Here is a 16,779-nt window from a genome sequence, read left to right on the forward strand (position 1 = left end):
ATTACAGTATAGTCCCATCAGGGCAATACTGGATCAAAAGGCAGTTCCATTTTCAGCTTTTTGAGGAAATTCCACACTGCTTTCCACAGTGGCTGCCCCAGTCTGCATTCCCACCAACAGTGTACTAGGGTTCCCTTTTCTCCACAACCTCGCCAGCACCTGTTGTTTGTGGATCTGTTTATGATGGCCATTCTGACCGGTGTGAGGTGGGACCTCATGGTGGTTTTGATCCGCATTTCTCTGATGGCTAGTGATGCTGAGCATCCTTTCAAATGCCTCTGGGCCCTCTGTATCTCCTCCTTGGAAAAGAGTCTGCACAGGTCCTTTGCCCATTTTTTGATTGGATCGTTTGTCTTCTTGGAGTAGAGTCCAGTGAGTTCTTTATATATCTTGGAGATCAAACCTCTATCTGATGTATCATTAGCGAATATATTTTCCCATATGATTGGCTCCCTTTTCATTTTGCTGATGTTTTCTTTTGCCATGCAGAAGCTTCTTATTTTGATGAGGTCCCACTTGTTTATTCTTTCCTTTATGTCCCTTGGTTTAAGAGACATATCAGTGAAAAAATTACTGCGTGGGATATCTGAGAGTTTCCTGCCAATGTTCTCCTCTAGGACTTTGATGGTGTTGCGACTTACATTTAAGTCTTTTATCCATCTGGAGTGTCTTTTTGTGTATGGTGTCAGCTGATGATCCAATTTCAATTTTTTGCATGTAGCCATCCAGCTCTCCCAACACCATTTGTTGAAGAGGCTGTTATGGCTCCATTTTATGCTTCTGCCCCCTTTGTCAAATATTAGATGGCCATAGAGACCTGGGCTTCTTTCTGGGCTTTCTATTCTGTTCCACTGGTCTATGGGTCTGTTCTTGTGCCAGTACCAGATTATTTTGAGTATAGTGACTTTGTAGTAGAGTTTGATATCCGGTATTGAGATCCCTCCTACTTTGTTTTTCTTTCTCAAAATTGCTGAGGCTACTTGGGGTTGTTTATGGTTCCATATAAATTTTTGAAATGTCTGTTCTATTTCTGTGAAATACGTCATTGGTATCTTAATAGGGATTGCATTGAATCTATAAATTGCTTTGGGTAGTATGGACATTTTGATGATATTAATTCTTCCAATCCATGAGCATGGTATATGCTTCCATTTATTGGTGTCTTCCTTAATTTCTTTCTTCAATGTTGTATAGTTTTCTGCGTACAGGTCTTTTACCTCTTTGGTTAAATTTATGCTTTGGTACTTTATTTTTCTTCTTGCTATATCGACTGGTATATTTTTTTCTCATTTCTTCTTCTTCTATTTCATTGCTGGTGTACAAAAATGCCTTTGATTTCTGAATGTTGACTTTGTATCCTGCTGTTTTGCCAAATTCACTTATTAGGTTGAGGAGTTTTTTGGTAGAGTCTACAGGGTTCTCTATGTACACTATCATGTCATCTGCAAACAATGATAGCTTTACTTCCTCCTTTCCTATTTGGATGCCTTTTATCTCTTTCTCTTGTGTGACTGCTGTGGCTAGGACTTCCAATACGATGTTGAAAAGAAGCGGTGAGAGTGGACATCCTTGTCGTGTTCCTGATCTTAGTGGGAAAGCTTTCAGTTTTTGCCCATTGAGTATGATATTGGCTTTAGGTTTTTCATATATGGCCTTTATTACGTTGAGGAATGCCCCATTGACTCCCATTTTGCCGAGTGTTTTGATCATAAATGGATGCTGCACCTTATCGAATGCTTTTTCTGCATCTATTGAGATGATCATGTGGTTTTTATCTTTTCTTTTATTTATGTGATGTATCATGTTTACTGATTTGCGTATATTGAACCATCCCTGCATGCCTGGGATGAATCCCACTTGATCATGGTGGATAATCTTTTTAATGTATTGCTGGATGCTGTTTGCCAATATTTTGTTGAGGATTTTAGCCTCTACGTTCATCAGCGAAATTGGCCTGTAGTTTTCTTTCTTTGTAGGGTCTTTATCTCATTTTGGGATCAGGATGATGCTGGCCTCATAGAAGGAGTCTGGGAGTCTTCCCTCCTCTTGGATTTTTTTGGAATAATCTGAGAAGGACAGGGGTTAGCTCTTCCTTAAATGTTTTGTAAAATTCTCCTGTGAAACCTTCCAGCCCAGGGCTTTTGTGTGCCGGGAGTTTCTTGATTACTGCTTCAATTTCCCCAGCTGTTATCCGTCTGTTCAAGCTTTCTGTTTCCTCCTCCTTCAGTGTTGGAATATTATACTTTTCTAAAAATTTGTCCATTTCATCAAGATTTTCAAATTTCTTGGCATATAATTGTTCACAGTAGTTTCTGATGATCATTTGTATTTCTGTGGTATCAGTTGTTATTTCTCCTCTTTCATTTCTGATATTATTAATTTGGGTCCTCTCCCTTTTATTCTTGATGAGTCTGCTTAAAGGCTTGTCAATTTTATTTCTCTTTTCAAAGAACCAGCTTCTGGATTGGTTGATCCTCTGAATTGTTCTTTTCGTCTCTATGTCATTCAGTTCTGCTCTAATCTTGACTATTTCCTTCCTTCTCCTTGCTCTGGGATTTATTTGTTGTTGTTTCTCCAGTTCTTGAAGTTGTAGTGTTAGGTCTTATATTTGAAATGTTTCTATCTTTTTTAGGTAGGCCTGTATTGCTATGAACTTCCCTCTCAGGACCACCTTTGCTGTGTCCCATAGGTTTTGGACTGTTGTGTGTTCATTTTCATTTGTTTCCAGAGATTTTTTCATTTCTTCTCTTATCTCATTATTGACCCAGTCATTGTTTAATAGCCTACTGTTGAGTCTCCATGAGTTTGCAAGTTTTTGAAGTTTCTCTTTGAGGTTGATTTCCAGTTTCAATCCCTTGTGGTCTGAGAAAAAGTTTGGTATCATTTCAATTTCTGAATTTGCTGAGGTTTGCTTTGTGTCCTATCATGGGGTCTATCTTTGAACAACTGCCATGAGCATTTAAAAAGAATGTGTATTTTTCTTCTTTGGGATGTAAGGTTCTATATATGTCAGTCAAGTCTCTCTGATTCAGTGTGTCATTCAGAGCCACAATATGTTTATTAATGTTTTGTTTGGAAGATCTGTCCATATTTGACAGTGGGGTGTTGAAATCCCCTACTATCAGTGTGTTGCTCTCTATATCTTTTTTGAAGTCAATCAACAATTTCCTTATAAACTTGAGGGCTTCAATATGGGAGCATATAAGTTTACAATGTTTATGTCTTCTTGATAGATTCTTCCTTTAAGTATTATAAAGTGCCCCTCTGGATCTCTTTTTATGGTCTTTGTTTTGATATCTACTTTGTTTCATACAAGTATGGCAACCTTGGCCTTTTTCTCATGCCCATATGCTTGGAATATTTTTTTCCATCCCTTTACGTTCAATCTGTGTAGGTCTCTTGCTCTGAGGTGGGTCTCTTGTAGGTAGCATATGTGTGGGTCATGTTTTCTTATCCATTCAGCTACCCTGTGTCTTTTGATTGGGGCATTTAGTCCATTCACATTGAGAGATATTACTGATAGAAACTTACTCATCTTTTCTCTGTACCTGTGTTCCTCTCTCTTCCATTCTTTTCCTTCATCTGCTTAAACCAGTCCCCTTAGCATATCTTGGAGTGCTGGTTTGATAGAGATGTATTCTTTTAGCCTTCTCTTGTCTGGGAAACTCCGTATTTCCCCTTGTATTTTAATTGAGTGCCTAGCTGGGTAGAGCAGCCTTGGCTGTAGGCCCTTGCTTTTCATGGCTTGGAATATTTGTTGCCATTCCCTTCTGGCTTGTAGTGTTTCTGTTGAGAAGTCAGCCCCTAGGCGTATCAGGGCCCCCTTGTATGTTACTTTCTCCTTCTCCCTTGCTGCCTTGAGGATTCTTTCTTTGTCTTTGATAGTTGCCATTTTAATGATGATGTGTCTTGGAGTGGACCTCCTTGAGTCCCTCTTGAGTGGGGTCCTCTGTGCCTCCTGGGTCCAAGAGAGCCTTTCGCTCCTCAAATTAAGGAAATTTTCCATTATTACTTTTTTGAGGAGGTTCTCTATCCCTTGCTCCTCTTCTTCTCCTTCTGGTATCCCTATTATATGGATATTATTGCGTTTCAGGTTGTCCTGCATTTCCCTAGATGCCTCGTCATGCTTTTTGAGTCATTTTTCCATATCTTGTTCTTTCTGGGAGCTTCTTTCTACCTTATCCTCCATCTCACTGATTCTATCCTCGGCTTCATCCAGCCTGCTTTGGATTCCTTCTACTGTGTTCTTTAATTCAGAAATGGTATTCTTCATATCCTCTTGTGTCTTCTTCATAGTTTCTATGTCCTTTTCCAGGCTGCTATAGTTTGCTGTAAGATCCTGATGGTTTCTCTGCAGTTTCTCATAGTTCTTTTTGACCTGGCTGAGCTCATTTAGCTTTCTTAGAACCATTGTTTTGAATTCAATATCTGATAGTTCCCTTGCCTCTATTTCATTTAGCTCTCTCTGTGGGGAGTCCCCTTTTCCACTCATTTGGGGGGAACTTCTTTTTCTTCTCATTTTTGTGAGAGTCTGTTGAGTATTTTTGTCCTTTACTTTTCTGTCTGGGCCTGCCTCTGATGATGTCAGCTGTTGACCCTATATGACCTTGGGTTGTTTGTTTGAGCCTTCCAGGAGTCTACTGTCTGACTCCTGCTTGGGGAAGCTCTGTCACCCCTTCAGTCAGGCTGGGCTATTTTCTCGGATCGCTGTGCACGCTCACGCCGGCTCCTTGAGTGCGCTCCTGGCGCTGCAGGATCCCCCACCTGCCTGGGCTCGCATGTGCTTGCCCCAGACCGGGGGGCTTATTTGCGACCTCACGTACTCATCAGGCCCCCCTGGCCGGGGAGCTCTCCGGCACTGGTCAGTTTAGGGACTTCTATTGTGTGTTTTCCCCGCTTTTGGCTCTGGGTGTGTTGCTTGCCCTCACCAAAATGGGACTACGGAAATGGGAGGAAGTCTGCTCCAGGACTCTGCGGTTTATCCTGTCTCCGGTTTCTCCTCCAGGGACTGGGCAGCTCAACTAATTTTTTGGGCTGCTCCGCAATCCCGAGCGGGCAGGTCAATTTATGCCTGCCCTTGCCACTCTGTGCACTCCCTCGCAGGCAGTATTGGTGCCAATCTGTGGGAGGCCTTGCTGGCCGGTGCAAGCGTTCGCCAGCCCACGTGGGTCACACACACGCTCACCAACCCTCTCTGGTGACTCAGCGCAAGTGTGCGCGCCTGCACTGGGTGTTTTTGGGGTGTCTATGTGTGCTTTTCGGCTTTTGGCTCTTTGGGGGTGTGGCCTCTTCCCGCGCAATGGAGACTACGGTAAGGAGAAGGAGTGGGGACTCCCCAGTTCCTCCTCCCGCTCTTTCCCCAATGCCTCCGTTTCCAGACTCTCCTCAGGGGTCTCTGGGCAGTTCTGTGACCCCTTTGGCCAAGGATCCACCCCTGTGCGGACTGCGTTTCAATCGCAGGCAGTCTGGTTCATGCGCGCCCCTCTTCTGCCTCTTTGGGGTCGCGCCTTTCCAGCCCACAATGGAGACTACAGAACAGGGAGGGAGTCGGGACTCCCCTGTTCCTCCTCCCATTCTTTCCCCAAGGCCTCCATCTCCAGTCTCTCCTCAGGGCTCTCCCAGCCAGTCTGCATTCAGCCCCGCAGCTTACACGCGTACAAGCTGTGTGCGGAGCACACAAAAGGCAGGTTTATTGATTCCCTTATGCCTGAGCAAGATGGTAGCTGCAGAGTGGGAGGTGCATTATCACCCGGGCTGCACCAGCCACCGTGTCAGTTCTCTTCACAAAGTTTTCCTCACCAGTCTTTTCCCAGGCACCAGCCCACCCTGCTGCTGCCTCTGCCGAGAGATTAAGGAGGGTGCCTGCCACTGCAATTTTTGCGTTGGCCCTTTAAATGTCTCTTTGCATCCCCAGCCACCTGTCTCTGGCAGAGAGCGCCCCTAAGCTTTTCGGGGTTGCGTTTTGTCTGTATTTTCTTGGTTTTAGCTGCTGTAGTTTAGGGGTCCCTGTTTATGATTCAGACCCCGTTCTTCTCGGGGGAAGCTAACTGGCCATTTCAATGTCCCTCTGGTGCCAGTGCCCGTGGGCACCCAGCCCACCCTCTCGAGCCTCCACCGCAATTCTCACCCGTTGGGATGTGTGAGAGTCGAATCCACTGTCCGCGGCACCAAGGCTCCTCTCCCACTATCGCTCCACTGCTTTCCAGGTGATTACTCCATTATTTAGTCGCAATTCCAGTTTGGTCTTGGGAGGAGGTCAGCGTGACTCCCATTCACTCCTCCGCCATCTTCTCTCTCCTGTTGCAAGTTTTGAACCAGTTCCCAACTGTTCTAGTGAATTGTCCAGGTGGTTCTGAGTTAGAGTTCTATTGTCATATGTGATCTGATCATTGTCCATTTGTGTGATCTGATCACTGTTCATTTGTGTACTTAGTTTCTCAATGGCAAGTACCTTCTACATCTGTTAAGATAGATTTATTTTATTTATTTTTTAAATTTCTTTTTAATTTTTATTTTTTGTTTAAATACATTTGTCTCCACCTTCCCACCACCACTTTCCCCTGCCCCCAGCACCTAGCACATGTAGGTGCTGAGCAAATATGGTTGAATCTCAATATGATTTACCACCTTGGAAAAGATTCTCATACTAACTGAACAAATGGACCATCTCCTTCAAGATGCTACAGTGTGTCCCAGAAAGATCAAGTCCCAGCAAAGCTTTGCCTAAAGCTGTGATTTTCAACCCTGGCTGCATATTAGAATCACCTGGAGACTCACAAAAAATGCTGATTGTTGATTCTGAATCATTTGCTCTAGCGTGGAGCTTGGGCATGTTTTTAAGGCTCTTGAGATTTTAGTGTGCAGCTAGGGTTGAGAACTACTGGCTTAAAACATTAATTCTATTTTTTCTACAGTTGTCTACTGCACCATATTGCATGCCCAGGCCATTGCTAGGCTCAAAGATAACAGATCATTCTTTTATTTAATTCATTCAACTGCCAGACTGTAGTGTCTGCAGGGAGCATTAAACTGCGCCGGGCTCGCTGGCAGCGCCGTGCATAGTGAGCTCTTCCATACACTGGCTAACCATGTACAAGATTTTGGTCAGACAGTCATGGATTCCAATATAAACCTATCTTTTCCCTCTGTTGTTATATTGGACAAATACTCTTGCTTGCTGCATTGACCTAGACAAAATCTAAATGTCTAGGAGCATATGCTTTCTCACCCATAAAGCGGAGATGTGTAAATTGGGGTTTGGTAGGGAAAACAGACATCATACTAGATTCTTCAAATGAGGAAGATATAATATAGGAAATTGGTGATGTGTGTGTTAGGGACCTAAAAGAGCAAAAAGGGGAGGTGGGAGTGTCCCAAACTTAGAAATATAAGAAGCAGCAGCCATTTCCTATGGGGATGAGGGAAGAGGTAAGGTCATAAAACTAGAAGCTCACAGGAGGGTCCCCTATATGTGGGCACTTGGATCTCAAAGAAGGGCCCTCATAGGTGGTTCTCATGTCTCAGGGGATACTGGGTGGCTGGGGTTTACCTTCTGTGGGCACTAAGTGACAGGTGTTTGGAGTGGCTAAAGACTTGGCTGTCCTCTGCAGAACCCACCAAAAGCCAGGCTGGAGGAATTCTGGGAAAAGTAATGTGCAGACAACTAGCCTAGTGATCAGAGTACAGCAGAGGTTTCAAAGTACAACCCACAGGCCAAATCTGGCCCAGTGCCTGTTTTTGTGTGGGCTGTGACTTAAAAATAGTTTTTACATTTTAAAAAAATCCTCACCTAAGGATATGTTCATTGATTTAGAGAGAGAGGAAGGGAGAGAGGGACATACACACATACAAAGAGAGAGAGAGGGAGGGAGAGAAACATCAACATAAAAGAGTAACATTGATCAGCTGCCTCCTGTATGCACCGCGACCACAGACTGAACCTGCAGTTTAGGTATGTGCCCTGACTAGGAATTGTACCTGCAGCCTTTTGGTGTATGGGACAATGCTCCAACCAACTGAACCACTGGACCAGGACTGGCTTTCACATTTTTTAATAAAGGTTTTCTTTCTTTATTTTTAGAGAGAGGGGAAAAGAGGGAGCAAGAGAGAGAAACATCAATTGGTTGCTTCTCATACATGCCTCAACTGGGACCTAACCCACAACCCAGGTATGTACCCTGACTGGGAACCAACCGGTGAACTTTTGCTTCGTGGAACAACACACCAACTGAGCCATGCTGGTCAGGGCTGGCTTTTACCTTTTTAAAAGGTTTTAAAAAAATCAAAAGAATAATATTTTGTAACATGCGAAAATTCTATGGAATCCAAATTTCAGCCTCCATAAACTCTAGTCATGTTCACTGGCTTATGTATTGCCTGTGGTTGCTTTACTGCCATAACAACAGAGTTGAAAAGTTGTGACAGAGAGGGTAAGATCACACATATTTCTGGAAAATGTGTGCTGCCCCCTGGAGGTTGATTAGAGAGAGTGTGTTGGAGGATGAAAGAAAGAATGCAATAATGACGCTTGTAGAGCAAAAATGAGGAATTAAGGAGTTAATGTGTGTAAAGTGCTTATACAGCTTCTAGCATATAGAAGGAACATTTAGCATGACTATTGCAGACTGAGGGGCAGACACTAGGCTAGATTTTGAGGTGTCAGAGAGGAATAAGGCATCCTGATGACTTTAAGGAGCTCCCAGTCTGGTATTGGTGACAAATGGCTAAGAAAGAAAGGAAAAGCAATACGATAAATGTGGTATTAATATCCTGTTTTCCTTTGCTCTGTAGGCTACAGGAGAGGGACCACAAAAGAAAGAAAGGCCCCAGGCACTTCCTGGACTAGACATGAGTCATAGGCCCACCATTCCCTCCTATAGACTGCTGGGCTAATTATTTTCCTAGGACTGTCTGTCCTCTAAAACTGGGAGGCCATCCCCATATCTACAGATCCAGACTAATACATAGTTTGCAGTAGGCATCAAAGTATGTTTTTTGATGACTGAATGAACAAAATGGGATTGAACAATATTACATTCAGAAGGCACATCTCATCTAATACAGTCTTATCAAATGGAGAAACTTAGTTTCAAAGAGCACATGTAACTCACCCTTTGGATGGTTGAATTAGAGAAAAACTTGCTTTTCTCTGGGAAGATTTAGCCTTATGATTGGTGGGCATGTGGTTGGTGGGCAGAGCTCAGGATAGAATTTCAACTCCCCACTTACCTCCCTTTAACCGGGAGCCTTGTGCAGTGACAACTTGTACAGCCCTATGTGGCAGCTCCCACCTGCCTGCCTGATTTTTCTCCTGTATCTGCCTACCTGTACCATAGCCTCTATTCTCAGTTCCTCTACCTCTTCTGAAACATATCTTGGGATATAGCTGGATGGAGGAGATGATGTATTTACAGCTTGGTGTTTGAGAAAGATCCATTAACAAAAGAGATCCTAAATCTTTCTGCAATTGGGCTGCACACTAATCATATGCCGTTCCTGGGGCTGACATTACTCTAAGTAGTAGGCTGTGGGGCCTCACATACATATCCCTGTTGTCAGCATTAATAAGGTACAATTGCCTGGGGCCTTGTTACCCACCAATTAAACTTTGGATTTTATTGTGCGACCTCAAGGATGTTTTATAGTATCAGAGGAATTTGGCAGTTAAATAGGAGTAATATTCATCGTTCCCATGTGGATGCTCCACGTCCTGCTCCATTCAGTGTGATTAAGAAATTAATTGATTTGGATAGGATTGGCACATGCTCTTGACAATGAAATTATGACTCTTTTATTAAGCTGTGGATACAGTGAGCTTGCTGTGACACTCAAGGCTGGGTATCAATGGTTTTCCACTGGGCATTTGGGACAAGGCCCAGATCACAGTGATGCTTGGCTCAGGCCAGACAAATTTGTAGATCTAGAAGATGCATCAGAGCCCAGCCCTCCCTCCTTCCAGTTATCCCCTGCCTGCCTTTTTTCCACTGTTCCATCCACCCTCTTCCCTCCCTCCTTTCCCTAAGATTTTACTAAAATACTCAAGCACATTCCCTGCCCTAAGTTCCCAGGAATCCCTTTCTTTGCATGAGTCTGCTCTGCTTCTCTGCTGGGAGCATTCTGTGTCCCAGGACTGAGGCCCAGTCAAGGTAGCTCACATGCAGGGGTGTAATAAGATAGATACATGGAGTTGGAAGGAGACTAAAATCTCGTAATCTAGAACAGACCCTATCATAGGGTCAGGCCTCATGGATACAGACCTTTGATTGGATAGGAATTCTGGGTTCCAAGTACCTCTCATTTGTGAAGAAAATATCAAATGCCATTTACTGAGAGGGTTTCCTATATACCAAACACAGTGCTAAGTGCTTAAATATTATTGACTCTTATGAAAGAGAAGGTCGAAGAGGTTGGACGACATCCTAGGGGACTCAGCAAGTAAGTGACAGAGAAGGAATTCAAGCAGCTTTTCTTCAAGCCACAATTGGTGTTTACCCACCCGTGTCCTATTGAGCACATGGGCATTAATATGTCTCTCATATGCTCAGCCTGCACATGGCTCCTTAGGGCACCATGGGCTGTGTTGACCTCATTGCCCTACAGATCTTCTCTGTGTTGGTCTCCAGCCTCTTCTTACCTTTCTTGTCTCCATGTTGGGTCATATGTTTAGTTGTCCTTAATGGGGTATAAATAGAAACAATATGTGTGAATTCTAGGCCAAGGGGGCTAAGAAGTGGATGTGGCTTTCCTCTTTCTCTTCCCCCTTCTTTCTGTGTAGAGAGGAACTTTGATTCTCTAGTGGTTGTAGATGTTCAACATGCAAGATGTTTGGGTCCCTACATCGCCACACAGGAGAATTTCCCAACAAGCAGGATCACCTGCACTGAAACATTACACAAGCAAAATATCTCTCATTTCATTAAGCCATAGAAATTTTGGGTTTATTTGTGCATTTGGAGTTACCTGAATGAATGTTTGTAAATGCTGCATAGGAAGATAGGATTCTGCACAATGGGTCTTAAGTAATGCCTCGTTCATGACATAGGACCTCTAACGGGTGAGACACAGGCAGGGCATTGCCATTGTTCATAATGCAATTCAGAGAGATGCAGGCCTTTGCTTCTAGTCTTCATGCACTATCCTCATTCAAGTGACTTTAGACAAAGCAAGGAGATGAAGTTATGACTGAGGTAGGATTTCTCTCCTGTGAGACATGAGTCACAGTTAGGTTACTTTAAGGGAAATAAAGTGCTCTTCCTTTTCTTTATGAGTTTGTGGAATGAGATGAATACTTATTACACTAAGGAAAAAAAAGCCATTCCTCTGCTGGAAATCAATGGCTTCTCAGCTTACTCCCATTAACCACTAGAATCCTCACTATGGAGCAAATAGTCTGTTCCCTTCTGCTCTCCCCATGCTGTTCATTGTCTGAGTTCTCCCAGAGTTATCCTCATGCCTTTCTGTCACCTTTGTATTCTCATTTATCATTTTCTAAAACTATCCCTGTCAAATGTATTGGAAATTGTGTCTCTTACCCCACCCTACTAATCTCTTCATGTTATAAAACTCGTTAATTTGTGAGTACACTATCACTGCACCAAACTGTGAATGGCAAAGTTTCTTTTATGTGTATACTGTTTTAATTTAATTTTAATTTTAATTTAATTTTATATGTTCTCTTTTTTTTATGTTGTTCAAGTACAGTTGTCTCCATTTTCCCACCACCACTGTCCCTTGCCCCACCCACCCCTACCACCCATCCTCAATCCTTCCCCCCTTTAGCTTTGTCCATGGGTCCTTTGTACATGTGCCTTGATGATGCTTCCCCTTCTTTTCCCCTATTACCCCACTCCCCTCTACCCTGTGGCTACTGTCTGTTTTTTATTTGAATGTTGTTGGTTATATTTTGCTTGCTTGTTTGTTTTGTTGATTAGGTTCCACTTATAGGTGAGATCATATGGTATTTGTCTTTCACCACCTGGCTTATTTCACTTAACATAATGTTTTCTAGTTTCATCCAAGCTGTCAGAAAGGGTAGGAGTTCGTTCTTTCTTTCTGTTGTGTAGATTTCCATTGTGTAAATGTACCATAGTTTTTTGATCCGCTCATTTACTGGTGGGCCCTTAGGTTGCTTCCAGCACATGGCTATTGTAAATTGTGCTGCTATGAACATTGGGGTGCATTGGTTCTTTTGAATTGGTGTTTCAGGATTCTTAGGGTATAATCCAAGCAGTGGAATCACTGGGTCAAAAGGCAGTTCCATTTTGAGCTTTTTGAGGAAATGCCAAACTGTTTTCCACAGTGGCATTCTCCAGTCTGCATTCCCCTCAACAGTGTACTAGGGTTCCCTTTTCTCTACAGCCTCACCAGCACTCGTTTATTGATTTGTTTATGATGGCCATTCTGACCGGTGTGAAATGGTATCTCATTGTGGTTTTAATTTGCATCTCTCTGATGGCTAGTGATGCTGAGCATTCTTTCATATGTCTCTGGGCCCTGTGTATGTCCTCTGTGGAGAAGTGCTTGTTCAGGTCCTTTGCCCATTTTTTAATTGGGTTGTTCGTCTTCCTGGAGTGGAGTCATGTAAGTTCTTTATATAGTTTGGATATCAAACTCATGTCTGAGGTATCATTGGCAAATATATTTTCTCATATGGTTGGTTCCCTTTTCATTTTCCTGATGTTTTCTTTAGCCATGCATAAGCTTCTTAGTTTGATGAAGTCCCATTTGTTTATTCTTTCCTTTATGTCCCTTGCTCTAGGACACATATTGGTCAAAATATTGCTGTGAGGAATATCTGAGAGTTTTCTGCCTATGTTCTCCTCTAGGACTTTTATGGTGTTGTGACTTGTATTTAAGTCTTTTACCCATCTTGAGTTAATTTTTGTTTATGGTGTAAGTTGGTGGTCAAATTTCATTTTTTTGCATGTAGCTGCCCAGATTTCCCAACACCATTTGTTGAAGAGGTTATTTTTACTCCCTTTTAAGCTTCTGCCCCCTTTGTCAAATATTACTTGACCATAGACACACAGGTTTATTTCTGGGCTTTCTATTTTGATCCATTGATCTATGTGTCTGTTCCTCTCTGGTATCAGACTGTTTTGATTACAATGGACTTGTAATATAGTTTGATGTCAGGTATTGTGATCTCTCCTACTTTGTTCTTCTTTCTCAAAATTGCTGCAGCTATTTGGGGTCATTTATGGTTCCATATAAATTTTTGAAATGTTTGTTCTATATATGTGAATGTCATTGGTATTTTAATAGGGATTACGTTAAACTTATACATTGCTTTGGGTAGTATGGACATTTTGATTATGTTAATTCTTCGAATCCATGAACATAGTTTATGCTTCCATTTGTTTGTGTCTTCCTTAATTTCTTTCATCAGTGTTGTGTAGTTTTCTGAGTATAGGTCTTTTACCTCCTTGGTTAGGTTTATTCTTAGGTACTTTACTTTTCTTGTTGGTATAGCAAAGGGGAATTTTTTCTGATTTTGCTTTTATTTCATTGTTGGTGTACAAAAATGTCTTTGATTTGTGAATATTGACTTTGTATCCCTCTGCTTTGCCAAATTTACTTATTATGTCAAGTAGTTTTTTGGTGGAGTCTATGGGGTTTTCTTTGTACGCTACGATGTCATCTGCAAACAATGACAGTTTTACTTCCTCCTTTCCAATTTGGACACTTTTATTTCTTTTTTCTTGTTTGATCACTGTAACTAAAACTTCCACTATTATGTTGAATAGAAGCAGTGAAAGCAGACATCCTTGTCTTGTTCCTGATATTAATGGGAAAAATTTAGTTCTTGCTCATTGAGTATGATGATGGCTGTAGGTTTTTCATATATGGCCTTTATTATGTTGAAGTATGAGCCTCTTACTCCCACTTTGCTGAGTGTTTTTTATCATAAATGGGTGCTGTGCCTTATCAAATGCTTTTTCTGCATCTATTGATATGATCATGTGATTTTGGTCTTTCCTTTTGTTTATGTGATGTATTACATTTATCGATTTGCAAATATTGTACCATCCTTACACCCCTAGGATGAATACCACTTGATCATGGTAGTTGATCTATTTAACATATTGCTGGATGTGGTTTGCCAGTATTTGGTTGATGATTTTTTCATCTATGTTCATCAGCAATATTGTCCTGTAGTTTTCTTTCTTGGTTGAGTCTTTATCTGGTTTTGGGATTAGAGTGATGCTGGCTTCATAAAAAAGAGTCTGGGAGTCTTCCCTCTTCTTGGATTTTTTGGAATAGTCTGAGAAGAACAGGGGTTAGCTCTTGCTTAAATGTTTTGTAAAATTCTCCTATGAACCTGTCTGGTCCAGGGCTTTTGTGTGCAGGGAGTTTTTTGATTACTGCTTCAATTTCACTAGCTATTATCAGTCTTTTCAGGCTTTCTGCTTCTTCCTGATTCAATGTTGGAAGGTTATATTTTTCTAGAAATTTGTCCACTTCATCGAGGTTTTAAAATTTCTTGGCCTATAGTTGCTTGTAGTTATTTCTTACAATCCTTTGTATTTCTGTGGTATCACTTGTAATCTCTCCTCTTTCATTTCTGATTTTATTTATTTGGTTCCTCTCCCTTTTTTTCTTGATGAGCCTACTTAAAGGCTTGTCAATTTTATTTATCATTTCAAATAACCAGCTCCTGAATTTATTGATCATTTGAATTGTTCTTTTACTCTCTACGTCATTCAGTTCTGCTCTGATACTGATTATTTCCTTCCTTCTGTTCACTGTGGGCTTTGTCATTGTTTCTCCAGTTTTTTAAAAAAAATAATTTTATTTATTTTTAAATTTATAAATCATGTTTATTCTATTACAGTTGTCTCAATTTTTCGCCCTTCACCCTCCTCCACCCATCCCACCTCCACCCCCCTCCCCACAGTCATTTCCCACTCTGTTGTCCATGTTCATGGGTCATTCATACATGTTCTTTGTCTAGTCCCTTCCCCTTCTTTTCACCATTGTCCTCTTTCCCCATCCCCTCTGGTAACTTTCACTCTGCTCCATGTTTTGATGCCTGTGGTTTATTTTGTTCATTAGTTTATTTTGTTGAATAGAGTTCACTTATAGGTGAGATCATATGGTATTTGCTTTCATCAACTGGCTTATTTCACTTAGCTTAATATTCTCCAGTTTGATCCATGTTGTCATAAAAAGTAGCTATGTGCTAGAAGCTGTATAAGCACTTTACACACATTAAAGGTAGCAGTTCCATCTCTCTCTTTTTTTCTTTCTTAAATGCAGATTGATTTTATTTATTTTTTTATGTCAAAATTAATTATATTAAAAAAATTTAAAACCCTTATAAAGTCTCAGCAATTAAACCAACATGACACCAGCACAGAAATAATCAAGTAGATCAATGAAATGTAATGATAATTCTAGAGACAAATGTATATATCTGTCTAACAATATATGATTAAATCGATATTTCAAGTCAATGGGTAAAATAAGGCTTATTCAACAAATAAGGTACATGGACCACTATTACTTGAAATAAAACAAATATAGAGCCCTATTTCACACATTGTACAAGAAATATTCAGGTGAGTTAAAAATCAATGTGTAGAATCTAAGGAGTTTTAGAAGAAAATAGAACTAATATTTTTCATGACCTGAAGTAAAATATTCAAACCCAGAAGCTATGAAGTAAATATTGACATTTTGACTATATTAAACATTTAACTATATAGTAATATACATATAAAAAAAGTTAAAGGACCAAGAATAGAATAGAAAAGTATTTGCAACACATCTAAAACATGGTTCATAGGGTTTTTTTGAAAAAAGGTCTACAAACCTTTAATCAGTAAATGGATAAAGAATACCAAAAAGTCATTTAAAGCTTTTTTTAAAAAAAAGTAATAGAAATAGGCAAGAAATATACTAAAACAAGTTTATTTTCAACAAATAATAAAGGAACAATTAAAATAACATCATTGTCACAATCAGATTATTGAGTATTAAAAATATTGGCAATATCAAGTATTGGCAACTCTGAAAGGAACTGGGTATTCATAGAAACTTTTTCTTCATCTTAAAGCAGACCCTTTAGCCTATATTGCAGTGCTGATTGGGTGGGGATGTATTCTTTTAGCCTCTTGTCTGGGAAACTCCTTATTTCACCTTCCATTTTAATGGAGAGCCTTGCTGGGTAGAGCATTCTTGGTTGCAGGCCTTTGCTTTTCATGACTTGGAATATTTCTTACCATTCCCTTCTGGCTTGCAGTGTTTCTGTTGAGAAATCAGATGCTAGCCGTATTGGGGCTCCCTTATATGTTACTACCTCTTTCTCCCTTGCTTGCTTCAGGATTCTCTGTTTGTCTTTGATATTTGCCATTTTAATGATGATGTGCCTTGGAGTGGGCCTCATTGGGTTCCTCTTGAATGGGACCCTCTGTACTTCCTGGATTTCTGTGACTTTTTCTCTCCTCCAATTAGGGAAGTTTTCCATCATTACTTTTTCCAACAGGTCCTCTATCCTTTCCTCATCTTCTCCTTCTGGTATCCCTTTTATATGCATATTATTACGTTTCAAGTTGTCCTGCATTTCCCTAAATGCCTCTTCATTCTTTTTGAGTTTTTTTTTTTTCATTTTCTTGCTCTTTCTGGGAGCTTTTTTCTACCTTGTCCTACAGCTCGCTGATTCGGTCCTCGGCTTCATGTAGCCTGCTTTTGGTTCCTTCTACTGTGTTCTTCAATTCAGAAATTGTATTCTTCATTTCCTCTGTCTCTTGTTGAAGTTTCTATGTCCTTTTTCATGCT

This window comes from Pteronotus mesoamericanus, unplaced genomic scaffold (assembly GCF_021234165.1).
Source record: "Pteronotus mesoamericanus isolate MK-2021 breed Mesoamerican mustached bat unplaced genomic scaffold, CSHL_Meso_final contig_64, whole genome shotgun sequence".
Lineage (NCBI taxonomy): Eukaryota > Metazoa > Chordata > Mammalia > Chiroptera > Mormoopidae > Pteronotus > Pteronotus mesoamericanus.